The sequence below is a fragment of the Pinus tabuliformis genome, chromosome 5_2 (genome assembly GCF_031772625.1).
Source record: "Pinus tabuliformis cultivar Carrire ecotype Pingquan chromosome 5_2, CPIR1, whole genome shotgun sequence".
NCBI lineage: Eukaryota > Viridiplantae > Streptophyta > Pinopsida > Pinales > Pinaceae > Pinus > Pinus tabuliformis.
Window position 1 is genome coordinate 273412261 of NC_142306.1, and position 27990 is coordinate 273440250.

Genomic DNA, 27990 nt, shown 5'->3' on the forward strand with positions numbered 1-27990 from the left:
TGACTCTTGGTTGCATGGACCCTCTCCGTTAGTTCCGGTTCTAACATATCATGTGGCATTGGGCCTGACTTTGGCTTCTGACACTTATCCTTCCACCATCGTTCCTAAGATTTATATATGTGTGTGTGTGTGTGTGTGTGTGTGTGTGTGTGTGTGTGCGTGTATTTATGTATGTATGTATGTACGGGTTCCACCATCACTCTTAGCTCATAGGCACGACACTAATCCCTCTTGAGCTTATAATATGTGCTTAAACACACATATATAAATATGTGTACAGGGGAAGTCGTGACACTTAGTCGCTCGATTGGTCCCTCTTGCAACTACACACACACACACACACATAGTTGTTATCCTTCTTGAGCTTATTCACACCTCAGATCAACCTATTAATAATTGATGCAGTAATTTATAGATATATGTATGTGGCCATCTCTCCTTATAATAATAGTTATGCATAGAGGCCTATCCCTCCTAAGCTTTAGTGTCGTGCTCTGCAACATACATACATACAAGCATATATATATATATGGTTTATTAGAGACATTTTGAGGTCTAAAATGGGCCTCAAAACAAAAATATACAACTAAAATCAAATTTATAAGAACCACAATAGTATTCAAGATGATGATGTCAACCATGGGGATGATTCACCATTTTTTTGAGTAAAAAGGTAAAAAGAATATTAAAAAAAAAAAAACTATTTTTTCAACTCGTATTTTCAACTTATCTCCCTATGGTTTTACTCAAATTTCAAGTGAGAGCACTTCTTGGATGCAAAATTTAATTCCTCAGACAAGGAGTGCCCATGTTGCATACTTTCGATGGACCTTTCTACATGAAAAACCAAATATACAGGAAAAACATGATTGCAATCACATTTTTTCATGTATTTCTCATTTTTTGTGTAGCAGGGTCCATCGAAAGTATGAAACATGGGAATTCTTTGGATGAGGAATTAAATTCCACATTCAATAAGATATCCTACTCGAAATTTAAGTAAAACCGTAGGGAGATAGGTTTAAAATACGAGTTGGAAAAGTCGTTTTTTTATTTTTTCCCTCTAAAATTTGATGATGTAATCTAATATTATTTCATTACTTCCACTATTGTTTTATAATATTCCTTAAGGGGGGCCCATTTTAGACCTCAAATTTCTCTAATATGACCCTTGTGAGATTATAAAGAAATACCAGGGTTGATATTCAATCCCTTTAAATCATACTTTTAATTGTTTAACAAATATTTACCTATCTCGTTCAACTCAATCCATTTAGACCATTTGCAAGGTCATAGCAACTTAGAGATTTACATGTCTCTCGGGTTTGGAGTTTAACACAATTCAATATCATAATAAATTATAGGAATTTAGCCATCTACTCAAGAATCACATAGGAAATCAACATTCCTCATTAATACAGGAATCACATTCCTCAACATTAGAATTTCCATTAAATCATAACAATAGACATATACATAACATTCCATTTACAAGAGCATAAATGAGTACTTATCTTTATAAGATAAGCCTAGAAAATGGTAATGGGACTTCAACTCTCCACCCAACCTTAGATTGGTTATCACTTCGCCTTTCTTGCAACCAATCACCCCGAGCTAGATTTCAGAGCTTCATGAAGAGTGCTCAAGGGAATTGAACCAATGTTGTTGGTTGAGATAGGGAATCCAGAAGTATATCCACTTCCACCCATCAAAAAACAAGGGAAACTTCTAATTAAACCATCTCCACCCTCTAAAAAACAAGGGATTCTATACATTACATCATGTCCACTCCTTTTTTTTGAAACATGTAATCCAGATACTGCCAAGTCTCCATCCACTATCCAAATAAGGGAATCTAGAGTTTACTCCACCTCCACCATTAGAGAACTGTCCTAAGTGGTTCCACCCAAATATGGGAGTCTAGAACTTAGTGAAATAAACTAGAAAGACAAACAAGGAAGGATCTAGAACACTCTTTACCAAGAATCCAAAGAGCAGGCCTCCACCTAGTTGTTCAAGGGAATCAAGAGATTAAACCATCTCCAGCCTCCTTCCAACAGGGAATCTAGAGACTATTTCTCTTCACCTGAGGGATTGCCTTCCAAAACTTCTAATGCTCCACCGAGAGTCTTCTCTTCCCTTCATATTTTTCTCAGTAGTAATGTAGAGCCTTATTTTTATTTTTATTTTATTGTTTTGGGCTTCCCTCTTTCTCTCTACAAGAAATGATACAAAACAAGGGCCCTTGTGATTAATTATTTTTCTCTTCTCTCTTGTAAATTCCTCCACATAGTGTTCCTCTCCGCTCCCCCCAGCACCCCCGTCTTCTCTATTTTACTTCTTCTTCTTCTTCTTTTCTAATGCCCTTCCATAGTTTCCTCACCCCCACTTTGTGCCCTCGAGTTTTTCTATTGATTTGTTTTCTTGCTTGAACACGAGTTCCTTGGATAGTGGCACACTTCCACCTAGTTCTCCTATCTTCCCCACATCATTTCTCCATTTTTTTTTGTTACAATCAACTGCCCAACTCCTCGATGTTTTCTCAACCATGAAAGGCCTTCCCAACAACACAACCATTCTCCTTTTATATTTTGTGTCATTTCTTGCTTACAAATTTTTCCAAGAGAGGTATGACCCTATCCTCTCTTCTCCAATTGAATTTAATGGTGTATTCATCCCATTTAAGGCAAACTAGTTGAAACCCCATGGATTTCATTAAGAAACCAAGTTTCCTTCCAATTCCAAGCAATCTCCCTCCCCACGCTCTGAAATTTGTGTCCCAATATTTAATCTAGTTTTAATTATAATAAAATAGTTACAATAGGAGGAATAGCTAGGGGATGTCACAAACCCCTCCCCTTGGAGGAACACCATCCATAGTGTTCTATAACCAAACATAAATAAAAGCATGTGTTAAACCAATCTCAAAGCTATTTGGAAATTTATATACATAGCTATGTACAATCATTTACAAATCTAGTTACATTTTCTTTAGCCAACAAACAAAAATGGATATGTTTCCTACATCTGATCAACCATTTCCCTTGTGGCTTCCTCGGGCTCAAAGTGCCTCCAGTGCACTTTGACTTACTAAATTACTTTATTTTGGATTGTGAGTTGTGTTATCAACGTATTTTTCTCCCTAGGGTTAGTACTTATGATTCATTATGATGATTGAACTTTTTCCAGGCCTTAGCCACTCTTTTTCCCAATTTATTCCCACAATCACATGGATCCCAGCTTGTGCATATGGTCTGAGCCTTCCAACCTCATGGAGGACACCTTATGAATATAGTTATAGTCGATAGCTCCTTGTTTTGTGCATGTAGTTGAGGGACTTGTTCTAGAGATGTGTGGTTCCTAGGAGATAAATTCAACTCATCACCTTATCCTATCTATTCGAGCTAGACAAGACTCATTATTCAGAATATTCTCTAAGTTCTCTTTGTCCTAAGTGTCTACATTCATCCTCGTGGGAGTCTTCCTCTTCCTACTTATGTTGGGCCATCTTAGAGGGTGAGGCTAGTTCTGGATAGTCTGAGTTTTAGAGAGTATATGGTGCCATTGTGATTCAAATTTGAGGGATTCATGTTGTTGTCATTCCTTCTTCATTATATTGGGGAGACACTACTGGGACAAGGAGAGGAGAACAAGAGCTTGAGGTATATTTATGTACTTTAATTTATATGGTTAATGAAATCTATTTTCCTTCCCCTTATATCAACATTTGCTGTAATTTGTATGTGTAATTTCTATATGTTTTGAGTTGACGACCTTCTCCAGAAGATCACTTGTCATCTTCATTTTCTTCTATTTGTTTGTAGGCTTTGGATCATAAGAGGATGAAAGGGATCGCTTGATTGGAACTCAATGATTCAACACTAAGCACAAAATCCTTCATTGACTTGCAAGGAGGCAAGGTACCCGCTCATTTTTTATATCATTAGAAATTGCATATAAGTTTCATGCATGACCATTTAGTTTGGGAAATTTTGTTGGATTGTATTAACCATTCTTTTTTTTGTTTGGTGATCTCAATCAGGCATGAGATCACGAAGTAATAGCTCCTTGTGTGTAGAATTTCAACAACAAGTGCCTCCTATCTATATGCATAGAGGTTTTAGTTTGAACTCTCCCTATGGTTCTACTTGTAACACTAACCAATCAATCACATTATTAACATCATGTACATAATTTTTGAGTAAATAAACATGAAACAAATTATGAACTTTTACTATTGGCGGAAAGGCAAACCTATAGGCCATTTACCTTATCATTTCCAACACTTTAAATTTCCCACAAAATTGGGGTGCCAATTTGGCACATGACCCAATATTTAGAGATGTTTTCTTGGGTCTAACTCACAAATAAACATGCTCCCCAAATTTGAATTCCTTATGCACTCTATTTTGGTTTGCATACCTCTTTTTTCTATCTTGATCCTCCTTCAAATTCTATTTGATGGTCATCATTTCTTGCTCCATTTCTTTGAGCATATCATCCCCAATAAGTACCATGTCCACTAGATCACTCCAATTAATAGTAGTATTTCACCTTATCCCATAAATAACCTCAAATTGACTCATTTTTAAGGGCTCTAGATAACCATTATTGTAAGAAAACTCCCCAAGTGAAAGAAACTCTTCCCACTTCCTTGATTGGTGCATCACATACATTCTAAGAATTTCCTCAATCACTTTATTTGTCCTCTCAATTTACCCATCTATTTATGGGTGGTATGTCATGATAACTCCAACCCTTTTCCCAAGCTAGCAAATAATTCCTTCAAAAACTTTGAAGTAAATTTGGCATCTCTATCCAAGATAATTTTCTTCAGAAATTTGTACAATATAATGACTTATTTCTTGAAAACTTGAGCCATATCACTCATTGTATGAGTGGATTTAACATCCATAAAGTGAGCCACCTTGCTCAATTTGTCTACCACAACCATGATGGCATCATGTTGCTTCACCGTCTGTGGTAATCCTATGATGAAATTGATGAGCCTCGGCATTGCAACAAAAATGCTGCATCTCCCAAGGCTACCGACTTTAATTATCAACCCGGGGTTCGTACAAACTTAAGACGTATCGACACTACATGTGCAGTATCCAATATGTCCTTCCTTTGCTGTCATGATGTAATGGAGTGCATGTACTGAAACCAAATCCTAAACTAATTGAAAAAAATGAAATGCTCAAAATGTAAACCTTAACCTATAGCAAGAAATAAAGTACAAGGAAAGAAACATATTCTAATTTCATAAATATCATGAACTAAATGTAAAAGAAATCTAACTTAACCCTATTTATCACATGTTATGATTCAAAATAATTGAGCATGGAGTCTAATCTAGGGAGTATTAACTATTATGTGCATGTGTGAATATAAAATAACTCATTTTTAATATTTGTGTTTTATAAATGCAAATAATAATCCTCACTTGTTCTTTGGCAGGGGAGACAGGTATGGAGGAAGAGCGTTAAAATGGTATTTATGGCATGGAGGTAAAATAGAGGCCTAATTCCAGCTTCAATAATGATTTTTCTCAATTCGGGCTCAAAACAAGCTGCTACAGGATTTCCAATAGGATGTACTAGTTCTCCTACAGGATCCCCTATTTTACTACAAGATGTTACAGATTTACTATACGAAATTATAATTCATCGAATGACCAAGAAAATCAAATCAAAATTGGATTAGACAATTTTTTTATTCACTAGGATGTCTTAGGTCTCCATTCCAAGTGGAATAACTCAAAAAGACCTTTGTTAACCCATGCTAAAAAAATAGTAGAAAATTACTAGTCTAAAAATCAGAAATTTGAGAACTAGTGAGCTAGTAAATCCATCAAATGCCTGACATAATCAAATGAAAATACAATGGGGTAAATTTTTTTATGAAATATAATTTTTTTGTGATTTAATACAAGTGGAATCAACTTGATTGAATCTTGTTAGCATGCTCTAAAAAATAGCAAAAATTTACTGCTAATTGCCACAAAGGAGTTCTAGAAATCTAGATTTGGAAATAAGAAAACTAATCCAAGTATCTCAATGATTACTATGACTTTCCAAATATTTTCCAAGGATGAAATTATGCTTTTGACCCTGCAAAACAACTTACATCAACCATTTAACCCAATCCTACAACAAGAAATCATTAATACTAAATGCAGAAATATAAGGAAATAAAATCAAAAGAAAATGATACAAAAGGGCTCTGAGGCTCCTGGGATGGCAAAGCCCAAGGAAAATCAAAGACCGATGGAGGATAACAATATTTAGAAGCTGAATATAACAGCAATTTTCATTATTTTGATCAATAAAATTACATCCCTGCAAGAAGATACAATGGAGCTGCAAAAATACGAGTTCTCTACGCAAGAAGACTAATGAAAATCTATCCCTAGAGGCAAATTCGACTTGGTACTTACACGAAATGATTATGAATCATTCCCCATGAAAGGAGGAAGCATTCCCCACCAAAATCCCTTGATTAGTGGATCTGGTTCCCAATACTAGGAATTTGCACTAAATGGCAGGGAACACATTCCTAGATTTTCTCAATCATTGGAGTTCCACAATCTGTGTCATAATTCCATAATGTCTTGTTGATTTATTATTTAATAGTGATCCTCCTGTAGTAGGGATCAAGCCCCTAAATTATCTCCTCCTCCAAATCTTCATAAGTTGCCCAATATTCTCATAATATTCCACAAAAATAAATAATATTAGGCACAAATATGCAATTATTCATAAACCTTCCTATTGAATACATTAAAGTTAAAAATACATGATCTAATGCAGAAATAGAGGTTTAATATGCTGAAAGATGGTCATAGGTCTTAATTTACGTTTAATTTAGAGGCATGGGCTTTAATTTATGTCTAATTTAGAGCCCCATCATACCCCCCTATTGAAAGTGTTGCTCATCCTCTGAGCGACTTAGTGACCTCATTGTGACTCATTCATGGCCTTGGTGGCCTCTGTCTTGTGCATTAAGAATCTTGGCGGTAAGTTTTACAAGGACAAGCCCAAAAACATATTTGTGCAAAGAAAAATCCTTATTTCGTGAGACCATTAGTTTGCCTTCTTCCCCTTATTCAAGATGCCTCTTGAATATTTTTTAGTTTGACAAGGTCTTCCACATCCTTATCAACCTTCTGCTACCTTGTTCCACCATTTGGAAACCTCTAAAACCTTCAAAATGTCTTTAGATGAGAACTAGGACATCCTGTAGTAATTCCTATCAAAAATACAGGAAACCATTTTTAAGCATAAATGATAGTCTGAGCCTAGGGCAGGCCCTCAACTTGACTCCCATGCCTTTCTCTCATTTCTATAACATCTTTTAGGCCTTAGACAAAAGCTAGAAATACATTAGAGACCTCTTGGAAATTCTCTTTTCATCTCTGCAGTTTGAGTTCTTTTTTGATGGTGGATGCCTCATTTCCTTTTGTTGCCTTCTTCTTCTCTCTTGTGGCCTAGATGGTTGCCTAATGGCCTTGGATTTCTCTGCTTTGATTAAGTCTCACTTAGGCACTATCATTTTAGGTTTTAGCACAATTTTTTCATTCTTCCTTCTTGTAGCAGCATTCTTCCTTCCTGTAGTAGTCATTCCTTCTTCCTTCAAATTCTTCTAACTATATCGGAGTGATGAGAAATGATGTAGGTTTGTGAAAATGGAGAGGAGCTCTGTTTTCTTTTTCAAGAAATTTTCAAAGTGAGATAGGGTTTATTCTTGAAATTATGAAATGGGATGGATGAATGATGGATAGATAATGAATATGAAGTGGATGGAGGGCTTGGAGTGTTGTGGTGACTTGGCCTTTGCAAAAACTTCTTCATTTAGTTGTTTTCCTCATTCCTTGAAATCATCACCCTTCATAATTTGAATTTTCAAGTGAGTAAAGTAGTGAGCTACAATTAACTAGTTGAAGGTGGTTGAGACTGCTGACCTATCCTTAGCTTATAAAACCTCATCTCTCATACAATGACAACAAATTTCTAACTATAATATGCTCAAGAGAAGAGGTCAAGAATATTTCATACATGTACCTACCTGATGGTTGTTGGAGAGACATGCATGTTGCTGCTGAGTTGATGTTGTTGTGCTTCTCATGACTCAGGTACATCTTCTTGACTGCCTTTTTCTTTTTTGTTGATCTTATTTTGCTGATGGGTTGTCTTCTTGTTGATGTGTAGGTGATGGCTTCCTCTATTGCTACTGAGCTCTGGAGGAGTTTCATTGTGCATGTAGTTATGCTTCTCCTCTTTCAATCATGGTGTTGAATGTTAGGCCTGGAGCCTGTGGTTACTTCCAAATAGGTTGTTATAGCTACGCTTTTTTTTTAATGTTTGTGTCCTTTCTCTGTGGAGGGTAAATAGGTATTGGAATGAGTGGAAGGTGTGGCCATAGAGTGACATGGTCATGATGGGTGTTGGCTGAGATGTGGTGAAGTCAATGTCATCTTTTCCTATCCTAAAATAGGTCTGCATCATAATATTTCCATTACACTACGTTTCCTGTAGATTTTCAGAACTTCCTGTAGTACTACACAAAACTCCTGTAGTAATTTATGACAGTCTCTTGTAGCAGACTTGTTTTGTCCATATATCCCAAACGGTAGAATGGATTAACCTGAAACTTTATGAGAACGTTTCCATCATCATTATGCACCTCCCCATAAAATTAATTTGGTCAATGGATATATGGATATCGAGAAAAACTAAAAATGGCGTAAGGTGATGGAGGTCGATTTCTTGTAAATTGTGCAGTGGAATTTGTTGAAATTGCTTTGGCATGTTGCCATAATCCATATTCATCTCCCCGTGAAACAAATTTTTAAATGGATGCATGGTTTTTAAGTTATGGAAAAAATAAAATTTTTCTCTATGTATTTTTGTTCCCTCTAGTAAAATAGAGCCTTTTTGTAGTTTTTTAGGACAGCAAGCAAACTGAATGGGAAAATCTTGAGAATGATGGGCGGATGGTGGAAGTAGATGAGGGTGATGGATTGGCATGGCCTTGGCCTTGTTGGATCATTTGAGCAAAGGAGGAGAAAGTCAAAATTTGACTTCTTTTGACTAGGTTTGACCTATTTTTTCTTTCTTTGGTGGCAACTTGTTTTTGTTCCTTGTAGATGTTGGAGAGCACCTACATTCATCAAAGAGATACATGGAGCAAGGATTTTTTTAATTTTTTTCCCTTTCTTTTTTTTCTAGGCCTACTAGCCGCCTTATGGAGGTTTTCAATCAATGAGACAATTTGAGGTGCCTCAAAGGAGGATTTCACCTAAGTTTTTTGTTTTTTTCTCTTATTTTTCATTTTTTTCTACCCTACCCTACTTGAAAAACAAAATCACTTTCAAGTATAAGAATACTTCCAATGGAGCCATGTGCACATAAAGATGATAGACAAAACGACGTGTAGGGTTGAAATGTATGCTTTGACATGTACCTGAATTTCAGAGACCAAATGATTTGACTTTGAAAGGATCAAGCATAGTTGAAGAAGATAGTGATGCTCCATATTGTTGATTTTCTGGAACTAAACCTTAATATAACTTTGATGTCCTTAGTTTTCTTTCTTATCTGGATAATTCTTCATGTATTTTTCTACCACGACCTTCAAATCTTCCTCTTTTTACTGATTGTTCTCTTGAATACATGGAAGATTTGATGGCAACCATGAGGGAGCTCTCTCAATCTCTGATTTTGATGTCTTCTCTTCATCCAGTGCAACCCATGATTCTGTGGTCTTCTCATTTGAATCTTGTTCTTCTGGATGTGGTCATTTAATGATATCAAGATAATCTCTTTTTTGCAATACTCTTCCTGAGATATGGTGAATACCATTGATCTCAAGAGATGTTTGGAAGTGTTGTACCTCATCATTGTAAATTGGCTGAGCTACTTCAATGTATGGGTTTGGAAATGGTGGTACAGCTAGTTGAGTGGGAGTGGATATTTGAGATGGATCTAGTTGGGGTTATGGTTGTGGTGGAGAAGAATGGTATGGATAACATGGAGTTGGGTATGGAGGATATTGAGGAAAATACCGAGGATAATGTGGATGGTTCCCATAAGTTCCTTGCCAACCTTGGTTCCAATATTGGTTTTGGGGTTGAGATGGCTAATGTTACCAAGGAAAGGGTGTGTTCCAATTACTTTGAGGTGGATATGAATAACCTTGAAATTGTGAATTAGGCTATTGCATCATACCAGGTTGACTAGGTTGACATGGTCCTCTTGGAGCTACATAGCATGGCTGCATTAGCAATTGAATTGCTCCATTGTCCTCTTGGTGAACTTCCTTAACCTTGGTAATGATGGAAAATGTTTAACATCATGTGATTTTGCATGGACAACACAAATAGCTTCTTTTTATTCATCTTGCATTCTTAACATTTCTACTTGTTTGGTTATATTGCTAAGAATTTTTGTTTTAAAATCATCAAACAAATTTCCAAGTTTAGCTTGGCTTACCAATCTTGATGTTGATTTACCTACTCTTGCCCTTCCTCTTGATATGTGTTTGCATGTTTCACAAATTTATTCAAATGATAATAACTATACATCACATTTACTCATGAGATCAAGGAAATCAATCCACTCATCCCTCATTGTTCTAGGTAAGAGGGTTTTTAGTGCGTCAGATCCTGAATGATGTAGTTATTCCCTCTGAACATTACACATGAACCTCTCTATTAGATCCTCAAGGCTCTCATCTTCCTTTTGATTCATTCTAAATATTTATTCTTTAATATCATGATCTTTATATTTTTCTATAAATGTATTTTGCATCTCACTCCATGATATTATTGAATTAGTCCCTAAACTCATGAACAATTTAAGAGCTCTATCCTTCAATGTTTCCGGAAACAATCTAAATTTTTGAGTTTTTAATAAGTAACCATAAGATCTACAAACAATTTCAAATTCAAAGAGAAAGGTTTTTGGATCCTCTGACCTTAGACCATGAAATTTTGGAAGAAAATATGGAGGGATGTTCTTCATGTGCACACTACCATCAGTATCTTGAATGAGAAATCTGAGAGGATCTTCCTCATTGTCATCATCTCCATCCATTTCTTCTACATTATTTTCCATATTCTTCTTCTACCTGCAAAAGTGAATGGTGATGTGACTCTTACTGCATCATGTGATCAAATGGGGGGGTGGGTTGTTGTTGGAGATTTTTTTTTATTTTTTATGATTGAATGAAAACACTAATGCAATGCACTTTTCTATTTTTGAAATGAAATATGCCGAATGAAATTATTTTTTTTGTTTTTTGCAAAAAATAAAAAGAAATGAATCAACTAGGGAATAAAATAAGGCATACTTTGACACCTCCTCGACAACAGTGCCAAAAATTGATGAGCCTAAGTATTGCAAAAAGAATGTTACAACTCCCAAGGCTACTGACTTTAATTATCAACCCAGGGTTCATACAAACTTAAGAGGTATCGACACTATATGTGTAGTATCCAATGTATCCTTCCTTTGTTGTCATGATGTAATGGATTGCATGTACTAAAACCAAATCCTAAACTAATTGTAGAAAACGAAATGCTCGAAATGGAAACCTTAACCTATTGCAAGAAATAAAGTACAGGGAAAGAAACACATTCTAATTACATAAAGGTCATGAACTAAATGTAAAAGAAACCTAACTTAGCCCTATTTATCACATGTTATGATTTAAACTAATTGAGCATGGAGTATGATCTAGGGAGTATTAATTGTTATTTACATGTGTGAATATAAAAGAACTCCTTTTTTAATCTTTTTGTTTTATAAATGCAAATGTTAATCCTCACTTGTTATTTGGCAAGGGAGACGGGTATGGAGGAAGAGGGTTAAAATGGTCTTGATGGCATGGAGGTCAAGTAGAGGCATAATCCCAGCTTCAATGATGATTTTTCTCAATTCACGCTCAAAACAGACTGCTATAGGATTTCCTACAAGATGTACTAGTTCTCCTATAGGATCCCCTGTTTTACTACAAGATGTTACAAATTTACTATATGAAATTATAATTCATCGAATGACCAAGAAAATCAAATCCAAATTGGATGGGACAAATTTTGTTATTGACTAGGATGTCTTAGGTCTCCATTCCAAGTGGAATCACTCAAAAATACCTCTATTAACCCATGCTAAAAAATAGCAGAAAATTACTAGTCTAAAAATCAGAAATTTGAGAACTAGTGAGCTAGTAAATCCATCAAATGCCTAACCTAATCAAGTGAAAATGCAATGGGGTAAATTTTGTTATGAAATAGAATGTTTTTTTTATCTAATACAAGTGGAATCAACTTGATTGAAGCTTGTTAGCATGCTCTAAAAAATAACAGAAATTTACTGCTAGTTGCCACAAAGGAGTTCCAGAAATCTAGATTTGGGAATAAGAAGACTAATCCAAGTAGCTCAATGATTAATATGACCTTCCAAATCTTTTCCAAGGATGAAATTATGCTTGTGATCCTACAAAATAACTTACATCAACCATTTAACCCAATCCTACAACAATAAATCATTAATACTAAATGCATAAATAGAAAGAAATAAAAACAAGAAATGCATGTGAATAAGAAGTGAAAAGAAGGAAAGAAAATGATAGAAAAGGACTTTGAGGCTCCTAGGATGGCCAAGCCAAAGGAAACTCAAATACCTATGGAGGAGAACAATATTTAAAAGCTGAATATGACACCAATCTTCATTATTTTGATCAGTACAATTACATCCCTGCAAGAAAATACAATGGAGCTGCAAAAATACGAGTTTTCTCCACAAGAAGACTAATGAAAATCTATTCTTAGAGGAAAATTCGACTTGGTATTATAAAAAATGATTAGGAATCATTCCCCATGAAAGGAGGAAGCTTTCCCCACCAAAATCCCTTGATTAGTGGATCTAGTTCCCAATAATAGGAATCTGCATTAAATGGTAGGGAACACATTCCAAGATTTTCTCAATCATTGGAGTTCCACAATCTGTGCCATAATTCAATAATATCCTGTTGATTTATTATTTAATAGTGATCCTCCTGTAGTAGGGAGCAAGTCCCTAAATTATCTCCTCCTCCAAATCTTCATAATCTTGCCAATATTCTCATAATATTCCACAAAAATAAATAATATTAGGCACAAACATGCAATTATTCATAAACCTTCCTAATGAATATATTAAAGTTAAAAATACATTATCTAATGCAAAAAGATAGGTTTAAAGTGATGAAGGATGGTCATAGGCCTTAATTTATGATTAATTTAGAGGCATGGGCCTTAATTTATGTCTTATTTAGAGGCCCATCAGAAATCCATTGAAATTACCTCCCATTTCCATTCGAGAATGGGAATAAGCTGCAATAATCCAACTAGGTGTTTATACTTGGCCTTTATTTGCTAGCATTCCATATGTTTGGAAATAAATTCAACCACTTCCTTCTTTAAATTAGGCCAATAATAAAGCTTTTTGATGGTTGTCAATGTCTTTTAATAGCATGGGTGGCCAGAATATGGCTTTGCATGACATTCCTTTAATATGAGCTTCTTCAAATTGCTTTCATTTGGCACACATATTCTAATCTTTAATCTAATCAGCCCATCCGCGATGATACAATATTTCCTTCTTGTCTTTGAACCCTTGATATAGATTTTTCCTTTAATTGTTGATATTTTCCATCTTGTTGTCTTGAAATTTTGATTCTTTCTTCAAGATCAGTCCCATAGGAACTTATGGTTGTTGAATGGCACATTTTTACCCTCCTACTAAGTGCATCGACAAATTTGTTTTCTTTTCCTTTAATGTATTTTATTTCGAAGTCGAATTCACTAATTGTGGCCAGCCATCTAGCTTTCTTATAATTTAATTTATGGGTATCAAATAAATACTTCAGCCCTCCATGATCAGTCATTAAAATAAATTTCCTTCCAAGGAGATAATTTCTTCATATATTCAATGCATGAATGTTAGCACCCAAATCTAAATCATGAGTCACATAATTTTTCTCATGCTCGTTTATCTTTCTAGATTCATATCACAATACTTGGCTTTCTTTCATTAATATTCCACCAATTCCTTCCTTGCAGGCTTCCGTGCATTCCACAAAATCCTTGTACAAGTTTGCTTTTATTAACATTGGTGCATAAGTAAGAAAATATTTTAGTTTCTCAAAGCTTGTAGTGCATTTAGCCATCTATTAAAATTTCTTCCTCTTCTTTTGTAATGTTGTAATTACGTAGCCAATCTTGGACAAGTCCTTTATGAACCTCCTGTAATAACCTGCCAACCCCATGAATGATCTAATTTTAATAATGTTTTTTAGTGTTTGCCACTCCATAATGGCCTTAATATTTTATGGATCAACAACTACTCCCTCCTTTGAAACAATGTGTCCCAAACAATGGATTTGTGACTGAAAGAATTCACATTTGCTAGGCTTTGCATATATCTTGTGTTCTCTTAATAGTTGTAACACCATAGCTAGGTGTTCTTCATGCTCCCCCTTGGTATTTGAATAAGAAAATTATTATCAATAAATACCACTACAAATTTTTCTAGGTAAGCGTGCATCACATTGTTCATTAAGCACAAAAAGGTAGCAGATGCATTGGTAATCCCAAAGGGCATGACCACAAATTCATACCCATACCTTGTCTAAAATGTTGTATTATAAATGTGCCCATCTTTAATGCACACCTGGTTTATGAGCCTCATCATTGGCTAATCATATGGGCCTTAATTCGCCTCCTAGCTTAGTCAAAACAACTATTCTCACAACTTATTGCATACTTTGGATTATATTTTGTTCATGAGATGAGTTAGAGTTGGATATGTTGCTTTGTGGTCTAATGTGCATGTAACCCAAGATTAAAGGATAAAAGCAAGGAATTTAGCAAAGACCTTGGTCAAAACTTGAATGGGACAAGGGAGAGGAATTATAGGAGGTAAAACCTCCTCATTTACTACCCCTCCATTTGAATATTCCTCCATTAGCTCGGAGTGCAACCAGCCAAATCATGAGGACTAGAAGGCAGTCAAGCAAGTGAAAGTCAGAGCACCAATTTATCTCGAGTTTGGGAGACGAGCCTCCCTAATTTTAAGGAAGTCATTGGAGACTTCAGTTGTATAAGTAGAGAGGCCTAGGACCTCAGTAGGATTCAAACTTTTAATTGAAAAAATCTACTTTATTTTTGAGTTGTAAGACTTGTGACAGTTTTTGATGTAATCCATTGTTTTGATAATAAGAATGAGTTTTGTTTTGAGCCAGCACTAAGTTAACTCAGAGGGATGAAGCTCTTGGGTTAGGGCCCAATCCTAGCAGATAAGGCTCCTCTTTACTATACTTGTATTCTAGTGTAGATCCATGGTTTAATCGTTCATTTGCTTAAGTAGCTGCATTTTCATTACAACAGTGTAGAGTAGATTGGTTGTGTTTCAGATTTCTAGTTATCGCATGAGCTTTGGAGTTTGTTGTCTTGATTCAGTACTTGGTTCATTTCATTGTTATCATCTTCAATCACTCTCTTTCTGTAATATATCTCACTCATATTCTCATTTCCTTCAGCATGAAATACTTAAGCGTGAGCCAATAAATCACGTCTTAAGTGGATTATACCTGTAGATCTCCTTACCATCTGATCCACAACAAACCTGACAAATCACCATCTGATTCATTTCAACGCTTGACTTTATGCACTCCAGATATCCACTGTCAATCTGTCTAGCTTGATCTAATGGCTATTGTGAATTCTTCTACCTACTTTATGCTCTCCAAATCTCTGCCATTGATATGTCGTGCCCTCGATCCAACAGCTATCGCGTCACCCGATCGCCAACTACCTTGGTTGTTCTCAACCATTGATCAACCCCACCTGATCCAACGGCTATCGCGCAATCTCGTGCAGATTCCTGCACAGCCAATATCCGTCTGAGAGCACATGAGAAAAATCATTTTCTCATGCTAAGTGTCACCCAGTTAGGTTATTCATGCAAAATTTTGGAATTCTTCTTACAGCCTCGATGGCACACAAGAAATTGCATACCGCCTACAGAAACCAACTCCATCATTCCACATGTTTTCTTTCTTTCTGTCACCATGTGACTTAATCTTGTTCACCCATCGATTCACTTAAACCCCACGATAAGATATCCGCCACTCAATCTCCCATTTAACCTTGTTCGTCCATCTATTCACTTAACCTACACAATAAGATCTCCATTGCTCATCTTCCATTAGTCCTATTCATTCATCTATTCACTAAATCGCCTGCAATAAGATCTCCTCCGCTCATATTTCATTAACCATGTTCATTCATCTATTCACTAAATCACCTGTGATAAGATCTCTGCCATTGATATTCTGATTAGTCTTGTTTGTCCATCTCTTGACTTAGCCTCCCGCAATAAGATCTCTGCCATTCATCTTCTGTCAGTCTTATTCGTCCATCTATTCACGTAATCTTCTGCGATAAGATCTCTGCCGCCTGTCTCCCATTAATAGTGTTCCTGATTGATCCAACGGTTCCTATGCACCTCTGCTTTGTTAGGTCCTCCTTTAACTGATTTCTATCTTCGCTTGCTCTTCCGCTTGACTCCTTTAATGCTTGATTTTACCAAAAAAACCAAAAACGCAAAACAGGTTTAGTTTAGTTGCTTTGCTTATTCATTAGTTTAGATTGATATTCTTTACTTCTATAACTTAGATAGCAGCATTAGGCTAGTGTTGACTTAGCAATTCTACTTAGCATAACTGTTTAAGTGGTTAATTAGGATATGGTGTGATAATAGCATTAAATGTTGTTTTCTTCATTACTTCAGTCGAGTAGCTCTCTTCAAATAGATTTTCTCTTCTTCTATCAAAGAATCAAGCTTCTTCTAACTCTATAGAACTCTGTCTTGGAACCCCTGGGGTCTCTTGCCATATGAACATGTGACAACAGGCAGGACTTTCACTTATACGTGTGCATATAGCACTGTCATCTCCAAGTTTGTACGAACCATGGGTTTATAAGTAAAGTTGGTAGCCCAGGAGTTGCAACATCCTCGCTGCAATACTGGCGCACATAACTTTTTGGCACTGTTGCGGGGAGGTGTCAGAGTAGAATGTGATTACTACTTCTTTTCTTCTATTTACAGTCTTCAACTTTCTTCCATTAGTTTATTTCTACAAAATTAATCTAATAGTTTCCTTTCTTTCATTTGTCATTAAATACTTTCATTTCCATTCTGTAAGTAGAATATCAATTCAGCAAGTAGTTTCTTTTTGTCAATAGCTTTCATTAAAAATTAGCAATTTCATTTATGCAAAGTACTTTCTTGCTAAAAAAAATTCGAAAACCAACCCAAAAACATTTTCTTTCATGCCTCGTAAGAGTAGGGACAATTTAAGGAAATTCTTGCCAAATACCCCCACTGCATCCAACAGCTAACCTTCTCTCTACTTCGGTGGCTGTGAACTAGAGGAACCCTTAGGTGAGAAACCTGACATATTTGAAGAACCTATAGGGGAATAAGAAGAAGAAGAACCTTTACCTACTGAAAAAATGGCTGAAAACCAAAATGACAGAGGAAATAGAGAGAGAATTGAGGGTGCCTTCCCCATCAGAGAAACCAATGGGGACACCAAGATGAAGAATATAAGCCCCTCTGCTCTACCTCATTTCCATGGCTTGACCACAGAGGACCCTGACACTTTCCTATTTGAGTTTGTTGTTAAATGTCGAACCTATGACTATACATATGATGAGAAAAAGTTAAAATTGTTTCCATCTACCCTCAAGGATGAAGCATTGCGCTGGTTCATGGGTTTACCTGGAGATAGCATCACAACTTGGGCTCAGATGTAGCAGGATTTTAACAACAAATAGGGACTAATGTAGGTCAAAGGATACTAAAGAAGAGATCTTCAAGATGACCATGGGCCAATATGAATCCTTATAAGACTATGAAGAAAGATTCCAGCTCAGTTACAAAAGGGTCAGGTGCACACTTGACCATGAGTCACTAAAGTTTGTCCTACTCAAGGAGTAAGGGAAGAACTTCTAGATACCTTACACTTGTTAGCAGGAGGGATATCTACCAATTACCCTATGAGGATATCAAGACTATCTTTAGAAACCATTCTAGGGAAGCCAGGAAAAGGGGTAGGAGTAGTCAACTTATGGCCAGTACATCATCTTCCAACTCATCCATCAAGGGTGAAATTGGAAATATGCTGGAAGATTTCAAAAGTGACATGATGCAAACCCTTTCCTTGCAATTGGACACCATGAATATCAAAAGGAAGCAAGAGGAAACAGAGAGATCCTTGGCCATCTTTTGTCCTAAATGCACCAAGAGGCATCCTAGGAATGAATGTCCAGTGAACTGCATTTAGATTTTCTCGATCTGTGAAGAAAAACACTCCACAGATAAGTGCCCTTCTTTACCCAGACTCAAAGATGTACATAAAGGAGCTAAAGGGGTCACTAAGCAACTTTGCTACATCAACCAAAGGCGACCTCCTGGGCCTAGACCATACCAGCAAGGTACGCAAGGGTCATCCCATGCATATTACAATCCCAACCAAACCATAGCTATACCTTCTTGGGGACCCCCTACTCATCCTTCATGGTCTACACCCCCTCCTTGGTCCTATGCATCTCAGTATCATTCCTAGCTATCCAACCAGTCATTTTAACCTTATGTTTAGCCACAACCTCAGTGGAATACCCCACACCAGGGGTGAAGGTCCTGATACAACAATGCTCCAGCTCTATTGCCTCCACCACCTACCCAAACACAACTCCTACACTCTGCTCCACCCAAGAAACCCCAGATGCCTACCCAGCCAAATACGAACCTAAACAATAGGCAGGCTCAACAAGTATACAATGGAGAGACATCATACCCAACTTATGTTGTAGAAATCCATGAGATCAACCTAAGGTCTGGGAGAATTCTCCCAGATAACCAACCTCCCTCTCCACATAGGGAGGTTGAGGAAGAAAGAGAGGAAAGCAACCTTAAATTAAATCCACCCTTTCCTGAGAGATTAGCCCAACCACTCCAGCCTGCCCCAGAAGAACTTGAACTTCTGGGAGAATTGAAAAATCTATGTGTAAAGATCCCCCTTGTCGAGGAAATAAAAGATGTTCCCATTTACAATAAACTGATTAAGGAGAAGTGCTTCAAGCATCTAGGAAGAAGAAAAAGGGATGCCCCTACCATTAATGTCATTGGGAATCTGTCTAACTTAATGTTGGGGCAGGTAATATGTCTGAAATATTTGGACCCTGGAAGCCCTGTAGTAGATGTGTACATCAATGGCACCATTGTCCCACACACTCTGATTGATCTGGGGGTTGCCATTAATGTGATGACCAAGGACACCATGCTCAAGCTCAACCTCTAAGGGTCATTAAAGAAGACCACAATGGTTCTGCAACTTTCAGACCATTCCACAGTCACCCCTGAGGGAATTATGGAGGATGTGATGGTCTCCATTGACTCCTGGGAGTACCCTGTAGATTTCCTAGTTCTCCAGCCTAAGGCTAAGCTTACTGGTTACCCTCTCATCCTTGGGAGGCCATGGTTGGCCACAATTGATGCTTACATTAGCTGCAGAGCTGGGAATATGACCATCAAGAATGGGCATATGTCCAAGCAGTTAGTCTTATACCCTCCTGCTCAACCTTCTCTAGAGAAAGATTTACCTTTATGTTTGGAGGATGAGGAAGAAGATGAGGCTTATTCAGACCAACTTTATGCTTTGGAAGCAACCATAGGAGGAGGAAAGCAAGATGAGGATGACTTAATTAAACACCTGCTCCAAAGTCTAACTCCTAGTTCGTTACCATTAGAAGAAGAAGTAAGGGAAACCTAGAAAAATCATCCAATTGACTTATGCTCGGCCAATTCCAACCCATTTCGTGTCAAAACCATAGAATTTGGCCCTGATAAAACTTTGAAAATTAATCCATCTCCTTCTTCTCTTGAAGAGGAAAAGCAATGCAACATGTTGAGAGAGAACCTAGAAGCCTTTGCTTGGAGTTACAAGGAAATGAAGGGAGTACACCCCTCAGTGTGTACTCACCACATATACATCAAAGAAGGTTGCAATCCAGTCAAGCAACCACAAAGGAGGATGAATCTAGCTCTTAAAGATATAGTCAAAGAGGAATTGCAAAAACTACTAGATGTAGGATTCATTTACCCTATCTCTAACAATGAGTGGGTCTCTCCTTTAGTGTTAGTTCCCAAGAAAAATGGTAAGTGGAGGATTTTGTAGATTATAGGGAGTTGAACAAAGCCACAAAGAAGGATCATTTTCCCCTACCCTTCATTGACCAAGTGCTAGATGGCCTGGCAAGGAAGAAGTTTTTATCTTTCTTAGATGGATTCAGTGGGTACAACCAAGTCCAAATTTGCCCAGATGACCAGGATAACAGCAAATTCACCTGTCCTTGGGGTACTTTTGCCTATAGGGTCCTTCCTTTTGGCCTATGCAATGCTCCTTCCAATTTCCAAAGAGAAGTCTTGAGTATTTTTTCTGAATTAATACATGATGTAGTGGAAATCTATATGGATGATTTTACACGTTATCGTTGTGATTTTCAAGAAGCCATGACTAACCTAGGAAAAATATTGCACAAATGCATTGAAATGAACCTGTCTCTCAGTCCAGAAAAATGTGAATTCTTAACGACTGAAGGGACTGTGCTAGGTCATTCAATATCTTAGCAAGGCCTGCAATTGGACCCAAACAAAATAGCAATCATCCAAAGGGTCCCACCTCCTCAAAAGCAGAGGGATGTCAGGAGTTTCTTGGGGTTAGTTGGATACTATCGAAGGTTCATAAAGGACTTCAGCAAGTTGGCCTCTCCTTTATTTGGGTTGTTGGCCAAAGATTCTGAGTTTATATGGTCAAAAAGCTGTCAAGAGGCCTTAGACATTTTAAAGGGTAAGTTAACCACTGCACCAATTCTTCGAGGCCCAAACTAGGACCTCCCTTTTCATATTCATGTTGATGCCTCACACAAAGCCATAGGAACATCCTTAGGTTAGGTAGAGGAGAAATTGCCCTATGTCATTTATTTTATCAGTAAGAACTTGTCAAAGGCTTAGCTAAATTATATTGTGACCAAAAAGGAAATCCTAGTTGTTGTGCATTCATTAAACAAATTTAGGCATTATATTACAAGCTATAAAAAATTTGTGCATACTAACCTTGCCGCAATCAAATATTTAATGAAAAAACCAAATGTGAATGCTAGGTTTATAAGATGGTGCTTTTATTACAGCAGTTTGATCTAATTATTGTTGATAAGCCTGGTAAGGAAAAAGTTGTTACATACTTTCTATCTAGGATGAATTTTCCTGCAGGTGAAGAAGGAATGGTGGATTACCAGTTACTAGATGAGCATTTGTTTGCTATTTCAGTTCTCTCCCCATGGTTTGCTGATATAGAAAACTATTTAGTATCAATACAGTTCCCACCAAAGTTGCCCTCCAAAGAAAGAGCAAGATAGTCAAGAAAAGCGCCCCCTTCACTTGGATTGGGGGCAATCTTTTCAAACTTGGTCCAAATCAAATCTTGAGAAGGTGTGTAAGGGAAGAGGAAATTTTTGACATCCTTCTAACCTGTCATGATGGGCCTTGTGGAGGTCACTTTGTGGCAAAGAGGACAGCATTCAAAGTGTTACAAGCGGGCTATTATTGGCCCACTCTTCATCAAGATTTGAAGAAGTACATTAGTCAGTGTGATCAATGCTAGAGGATGGGAAAGCCTACTCCAAGAGATGAAATGCCCCTACAATCTCAAGTGACTTTCGAGCCATTTGACAAGTGGGGCATGGACTTCATTGGACCTATAAACCCTCCTTCAAATAAAAAACAATACATTATTTTGTGCACTGATTATTTGACTAAGTGGGTTGAAACCAAGGCAATTAAGGTAGCAACAGAAGATAATGTGGTTGAGTTCCTAAGGGAGAATGTATTCTACAAATTTGGGTACCCTAGAGAGCTAGTCACAGACCATGGCAGCTAGTTTACCTCCAACATGATTGAAGAACTACTCAGCCATCACAAAATCAAGCATAGGACCTCCACTCCTTATCATCCACAAGCTAATGGGCAAGTGGAAGTGACCAACAAGGCACTGGAGAGCATCTTAACCAAGGTAGTGAGCAATAGCAGGAAGGATTGGGTAGAGAGACTAGTTGAGGCCACCTAAGCCTATAATACAACATGGAAGACCACCACTGGATTTACATCCTATCAGATGGTCTATGGGAAAAAGGCTTTGCCATCCATTAAGTTTGAATATAACACATTGAGTATGGCAGCACAACTAGATTTGGATCTTAGTCATGCACAGAAAGAAATATTGTTCCATTTGAATGGCTTGGATGAATTCAGAATGTAGGCCCTCCTACATACAGAGATAGTTTAGCTTCAGAGGAAGATCTGGCATGATAAACATATTAAGGAGAAGCAATTTCAAGGGCAAGCTAAGGACAAGATGGCACAAACCTTATGTGGTGGAAAGATTCCATGATAATGGTTCAGTGCAAATCAAAACTATAGATGAAGAAGCCATTACATTGCTTGTTAATGGACACCAATTGAAAATGTACAAGGGACCTTTATCAAATCAAGAGTTCATTGAAAATATCAATAAAACAATGATGATGGTGGAGCAAGTTCTAGCTCCTCCCTCATCAGGTCACTAAAGAAAAGAAAAAAGAAAAAGGACTCAGGTGAAAACCTCCGTGAGGCACTTGAGTCCCATCTTTGGGTTGAAAACCTCGTGAGGCGGCCCAAGGATGAGGAAAAAATAGAAAAAAGGGATAAGAATTTGGTTTCATAACATCATTTGAGGTGCCCAGGGAAAACATCTAGGGTGAAAACCTTTCTAAGGTAGCCTAGGTGTTTTTCAAAAAAAAAGAGAAGAAGAAAAAAGAAAAGAAAAAAGAGATAAAAAGATGTAATTCTTATTTGCAGGTGGGCAAGAAAGATAGTCAAGGAGAAAAAAGAGGATCTAAAGGGCACCCTGCCTCACACATATCCATCTCCTCCACTCCTTACCATGCATCACTCCATCATTTCTATCATTTTCCACTCCATTGCTTCTATTTAGGCGAAGACTGTGTTTTCTACAGGATCCCCTGTATTCCTGTAGCAGCCTATCCCATAGAGTATCAATCATCAACTACAGGTCTTCACAAGGATGATCTAGGAGCAACAGATAGCGGACAACAGACAACAAATAGCGGAGGAGGAAGAAAGAATTACCATGCAACAAATAAACAACGCAACACCTCTGATCTTTGACAACTGCAACATGTCATCAAGACCACAAGTAAGTATCCCGCTCATTCACTCATATGCATAATTTGATCAAAAGTTGTAAAGGTTACGAGGTAGTTGGTTTATAAGTGAAAAGGTGGCCAGTTAACTTGGCCACCTTCATTCAGTCACCACATACAAAACTAGGTGTCCTCTCACACGTGGCCGTAGTCAACTCAAAGACAGAGGAGAAGTAGGACAAGAAGTGGTTAACTACGGATCTACGAGGTGGGAGCTGATTATGAGGAGTGGGAAACAAAACATTGTTTGCATGCATTCATGCATTCCACCTCCTCGAAACTCCCTCAATCAAGTCACTCTTATAACTCTGGCCACCCACCAAAAGTAAGGATCCATCGTTCTGCAAGAGAATTTCTATAGGAGCATGCACGGGAACAGTCTACAGGAGCAGTCTACAGGATACACAGACACAATATACAGGATAGACAGAGAGGGTTTCAAGAGGGAATATCACAAGAATTGTCCACTGCCACCATTCTAAAGAGGTAGGATCTAAAAATTCATCCCCATTTACAAGAAAATGAACTAGAAATTCTCTAAAATCTAGTGGATATAACAACTATGGGAGGTGAAGTACATACACAGGAAAATCTGTTTTCTCCTAAATTAAAATTCTTGTGTCAAACCTCTCATTTCCTCCTCAAGCCTCACAAGCAAGATGACAGTAGGGTTTAATAGGAGAGAACCCACAAACACTGTGAGGATACAACAACACCCCCGAGTTCTTGAAATCTTTATAAGACACCAATGGATGGGGTTTTTCGAAAAATTCACAGTGTATGATGATGAGTTGGCTCAAGAATTTACTCATTCCCTCACTCCACACAGTAGAATCCATGCCACTATTATAGTTATATGGCTTACTATAGATCTCACCCCATAGCTCATAAGTAGGGTCACCACACTCCCCCTAGGAATTCCATGGAGAAAAGAAGACAAAGCAGACAATCAAGTGGAAAAAAGGAAATTCTTTTTAGAAGGTGAAGAACCCGCAAAGGATAAAAATGGAGTAAAGAGGGATAGTATGCCATACCCACGGAGTGAGATAGGTTACCAACTCATCAAATATATCTCATGTGAGGGTAGATATAGTGTTGTTTAAGGATACCATTTTAGGATGCTTGAAGAATTAAGATTTGGGGTAGAAACACCAGTTCACCAAAGACTCGGCATACCCTATTTCTTGATGCAATCACTCATAGACTCCAGCAACAAAGTAAAGGAAGAGAATCCACAACAATTGGCTCACCATGGGTTGATCAGGATCCTCATTCAGGATGCCCTCCAAAACCTCAATATCCCTATAACATGGTCAGTCTTTAGAGACTTACTAGTAGAGGATGACATCAAAACCCTCACCTATGATGTTTGTCCTTCTGTCAGTGAGGAGGAGGCAAAACAAAAAGAAGAAAATATAGATATAGATGGGGATGAGATGGATGAATAAGAAGCTAATACGGAGGAACATGATGAAGGAGAAGAGAAGGAGGATGATGCTAAAATAGAGGAGGAAACGAAGGAAGAAACTGATGGAGATAAGAAAGAACAACAAGAGGAAGAAGATAAGAAAAATAAAGAGGAAGAAGGCATTGAAATAGAAGGGGAAGAACACAAGGAGGAATCACTTAGGGTGTCTCCAAAGGCCCCTGAGAGGGAGGCAGCAGCTGCCTTCATTGCTATCAGCACCCCAGTCAAGTAAAAAGGGAAAAGAAGTAGGCAAACCCCTTTATATTTCAGAACAAGAAAGAGCACAAGAATCAAACAAGGGAAGCCACAAATATCCACAAAAATACCTATTGAGATTGAATATTCCCCTACACCAAGGGACAGAGAAGCAATAATGAGAGATCGATTCGAGATGGAAAATGCATGGCTGAGAGGACAACTGCAAGAAAGGGAAACCAACTAGGATGATGAGCAACACTTTTAGTACGAGGTGATGATGAGCCTCATCATTGGGCAATTATATGGGCCTTAATTCACCTCCTAGCTTATTCAAACCAACTATTCTCGCAACTTATTGCATATTTTTTATTATATTTTTTTTATGAGATGAGTTAGAGTTGGATATTTTGCTTTGTGTCTAATGCGCATGTAACGCATGATTAAAGGATAAAAGCAAGGAATTTTAGCAAAGACCTTGGTCAAAACTCGAATGGGACAAGGGAGAGGAATTATAGGAGGTGAATCCTCCTCATTTGCTACCCCTCCATTCGAATACTCCTCCATCAGCTTAGAGTGAAACCAACCAAATCATGAGGACTAGAAGGCAGCCGAGCAAGTGAAAGTCAGAGCGCCAGTTTATCTCGCATTTAGGAGATGAGCCTCCCTAATTTTAAGGAATTCATTGGAGAATTCAGTCGTATAAGTAGAGAGGCCTAGGACCTTAGTAGGATTTGGGCTTTTAATTGAAAAAATCTACTTTATTTTTGAGCTGCAAGACTTGTGACAGTTTTTGATGTAATCCATTGTTTTGATAATAAGAATTAGTTTTGTTTTGAGCTGGCACTGAGTTAACTCAGAGGGCTGAAGCTCTTGGGTTAGGGCCCAACCCTAGAAGCTAAGGCTCCTCTTTACTGTACCTGTATTCTAGCGTAGATCCATGGTTTAATCATTCATTTGCTTAAGTAGCTGCATTTTCATTACAGTAGTGTAGAGTAGATTGGTTGTGTTTCAGGTTTCTAGCTATCACATGAGCTTTGGAGTTTGTTGTCTTGATTCAGTACTTAGTTCATTTCATTGTTATCATCTTCAATCACTCTTTTTGTAATAGGTCTCACTCGTATTCTCACTTCCTTCAGCATGAAATACTTAAGCGTGAGCCAATAAATCACGTCTTAAGCAGATTATACCCTTAGATCTCTTTACGTCTGATCCATAGCAAACCTGACAAATCACCATCTGATTCAGTTCAATGCTTAACTTTATGCACTCTAGATCTCCACCGTCAATCTATCTAGCTTGATCCCACGGCTATCATGAATTCTTCCACCTACTTTATGAACTCCAAATCTCCACCGTTGATCAATCCTGCCCAATCCAATGGCTATCGTGCAATCTCACACAGATTCTTACATGGCCGATATCTGCTTGAGAGCACACGATAAATGTGGTTTTCTCGTGTTGCGTGTCACCTAGTTAGGCTAATCGTGCAAAATTTTGGAATTCTACTTACAGCCTCGAGGGCGCGTGAGAAACTGCTTACCACCTACGGAAACTCACTCCATCATTCCACACGTTTTCTTTCCTTCTATCACCACGTGACTTAATCTTGATTGCCCATCGATTCACTTAAACCCCGCAATAAAATCTCCACCACTCAATCTCCCATTTAACCTTGTTCGTCCATCTATTCACTTAACCTACGCGATAAGATCTTTGCCACTCATCTTTCGTTAGTCCTATTTGTTCATCTATTCACTAAATCGCCCGTGATAAGATCTCTGTCACTCATCTTTCATTAACCTTGTTCTTTCATCTATTCACTAAATCGCCCGCGATAAGATCTCTGTCATTTATCTTCCAATTAGTCATGTTTGTCCATATCTTGACTTAGCCTCTTGCAATAAGATCTCTGCCATTCATCTTCCGTCAGTATTATTCATCCATATATTCATGTAATCTTCTACGATAAGATCTCCACCACTCATCTCCCATTAATATTGTTCCCAATCGATCCAACAATTCCTATGCACCTCTGCTTCGTTACGTCCTCCTTTCACTGATTTCGATCTTCGCTTGCTATTTCGCTTGACTCCTTGCATGCTTGATTTTGCCAAAAAAACCAAAAACATAGAAAAACAACTTTAGTTTAGTTTCTTTTATTATTCATTAGTTTACTTTGATGCACTTTACTTTTGTAACTTAAATAGAAGCATTAGGTTAATGTTGATTTAGCAATTCTACTTAACATAGTTGTTTAAGTGGTTAATTAGGATATGGTGTGATATTAGCATTACATGTGGTTTTCTTCATTACTGCAGTAGAGTAGCTCTCTTCAAATAGATTTGCTCTTCTTCCATCAAAGAATCAAGCTTCTTCTGACTCTGTAGAAGTCTGTCTTGGAACCCCTGGGGTCTCTTGCCAGATGAACAAGTGACAATAGGTAGGACCTTCACTTCTACTTGTGCATATAACATTGTAACCTCCAAGTTTGTATGAACCTCGGGTTGATAAGTAAAACTGGTAGCCCAGGAGTTGCAGCATCCTTTCTGCAATACTGGCGCTCATCACTAGTGATATTTGGATCTTAGATCAATCTTTGAGAATATTGCTACTCTTCGCAGTTGGTCAAATAAGTCATCAATTCATGGAAAGGGATATCTTTTGTTAGTGGTGACCTTGTTGAGTTTCCTATAAACTATGCACAACCTCAATGTGCCATCCTTATTCTTTACAAACAAAAAAGCAGTGCTCCCAATGGTGATACACTCGGCCTTATATAACCTTTGTCAAACATCTTCTTGAGTTGTATCTTCATCTCAATCAATTATGGAGTGCTCATTCTATAGGGAGCCTTGGATGTCGGTGTTGTCCCTAGTAAGATATCAATAGAGAAATCTACTTCTTAGTGGGGAGGAATGCCTGGAATCTCCTTCGAGAAATTCATCTTGTTATAGTG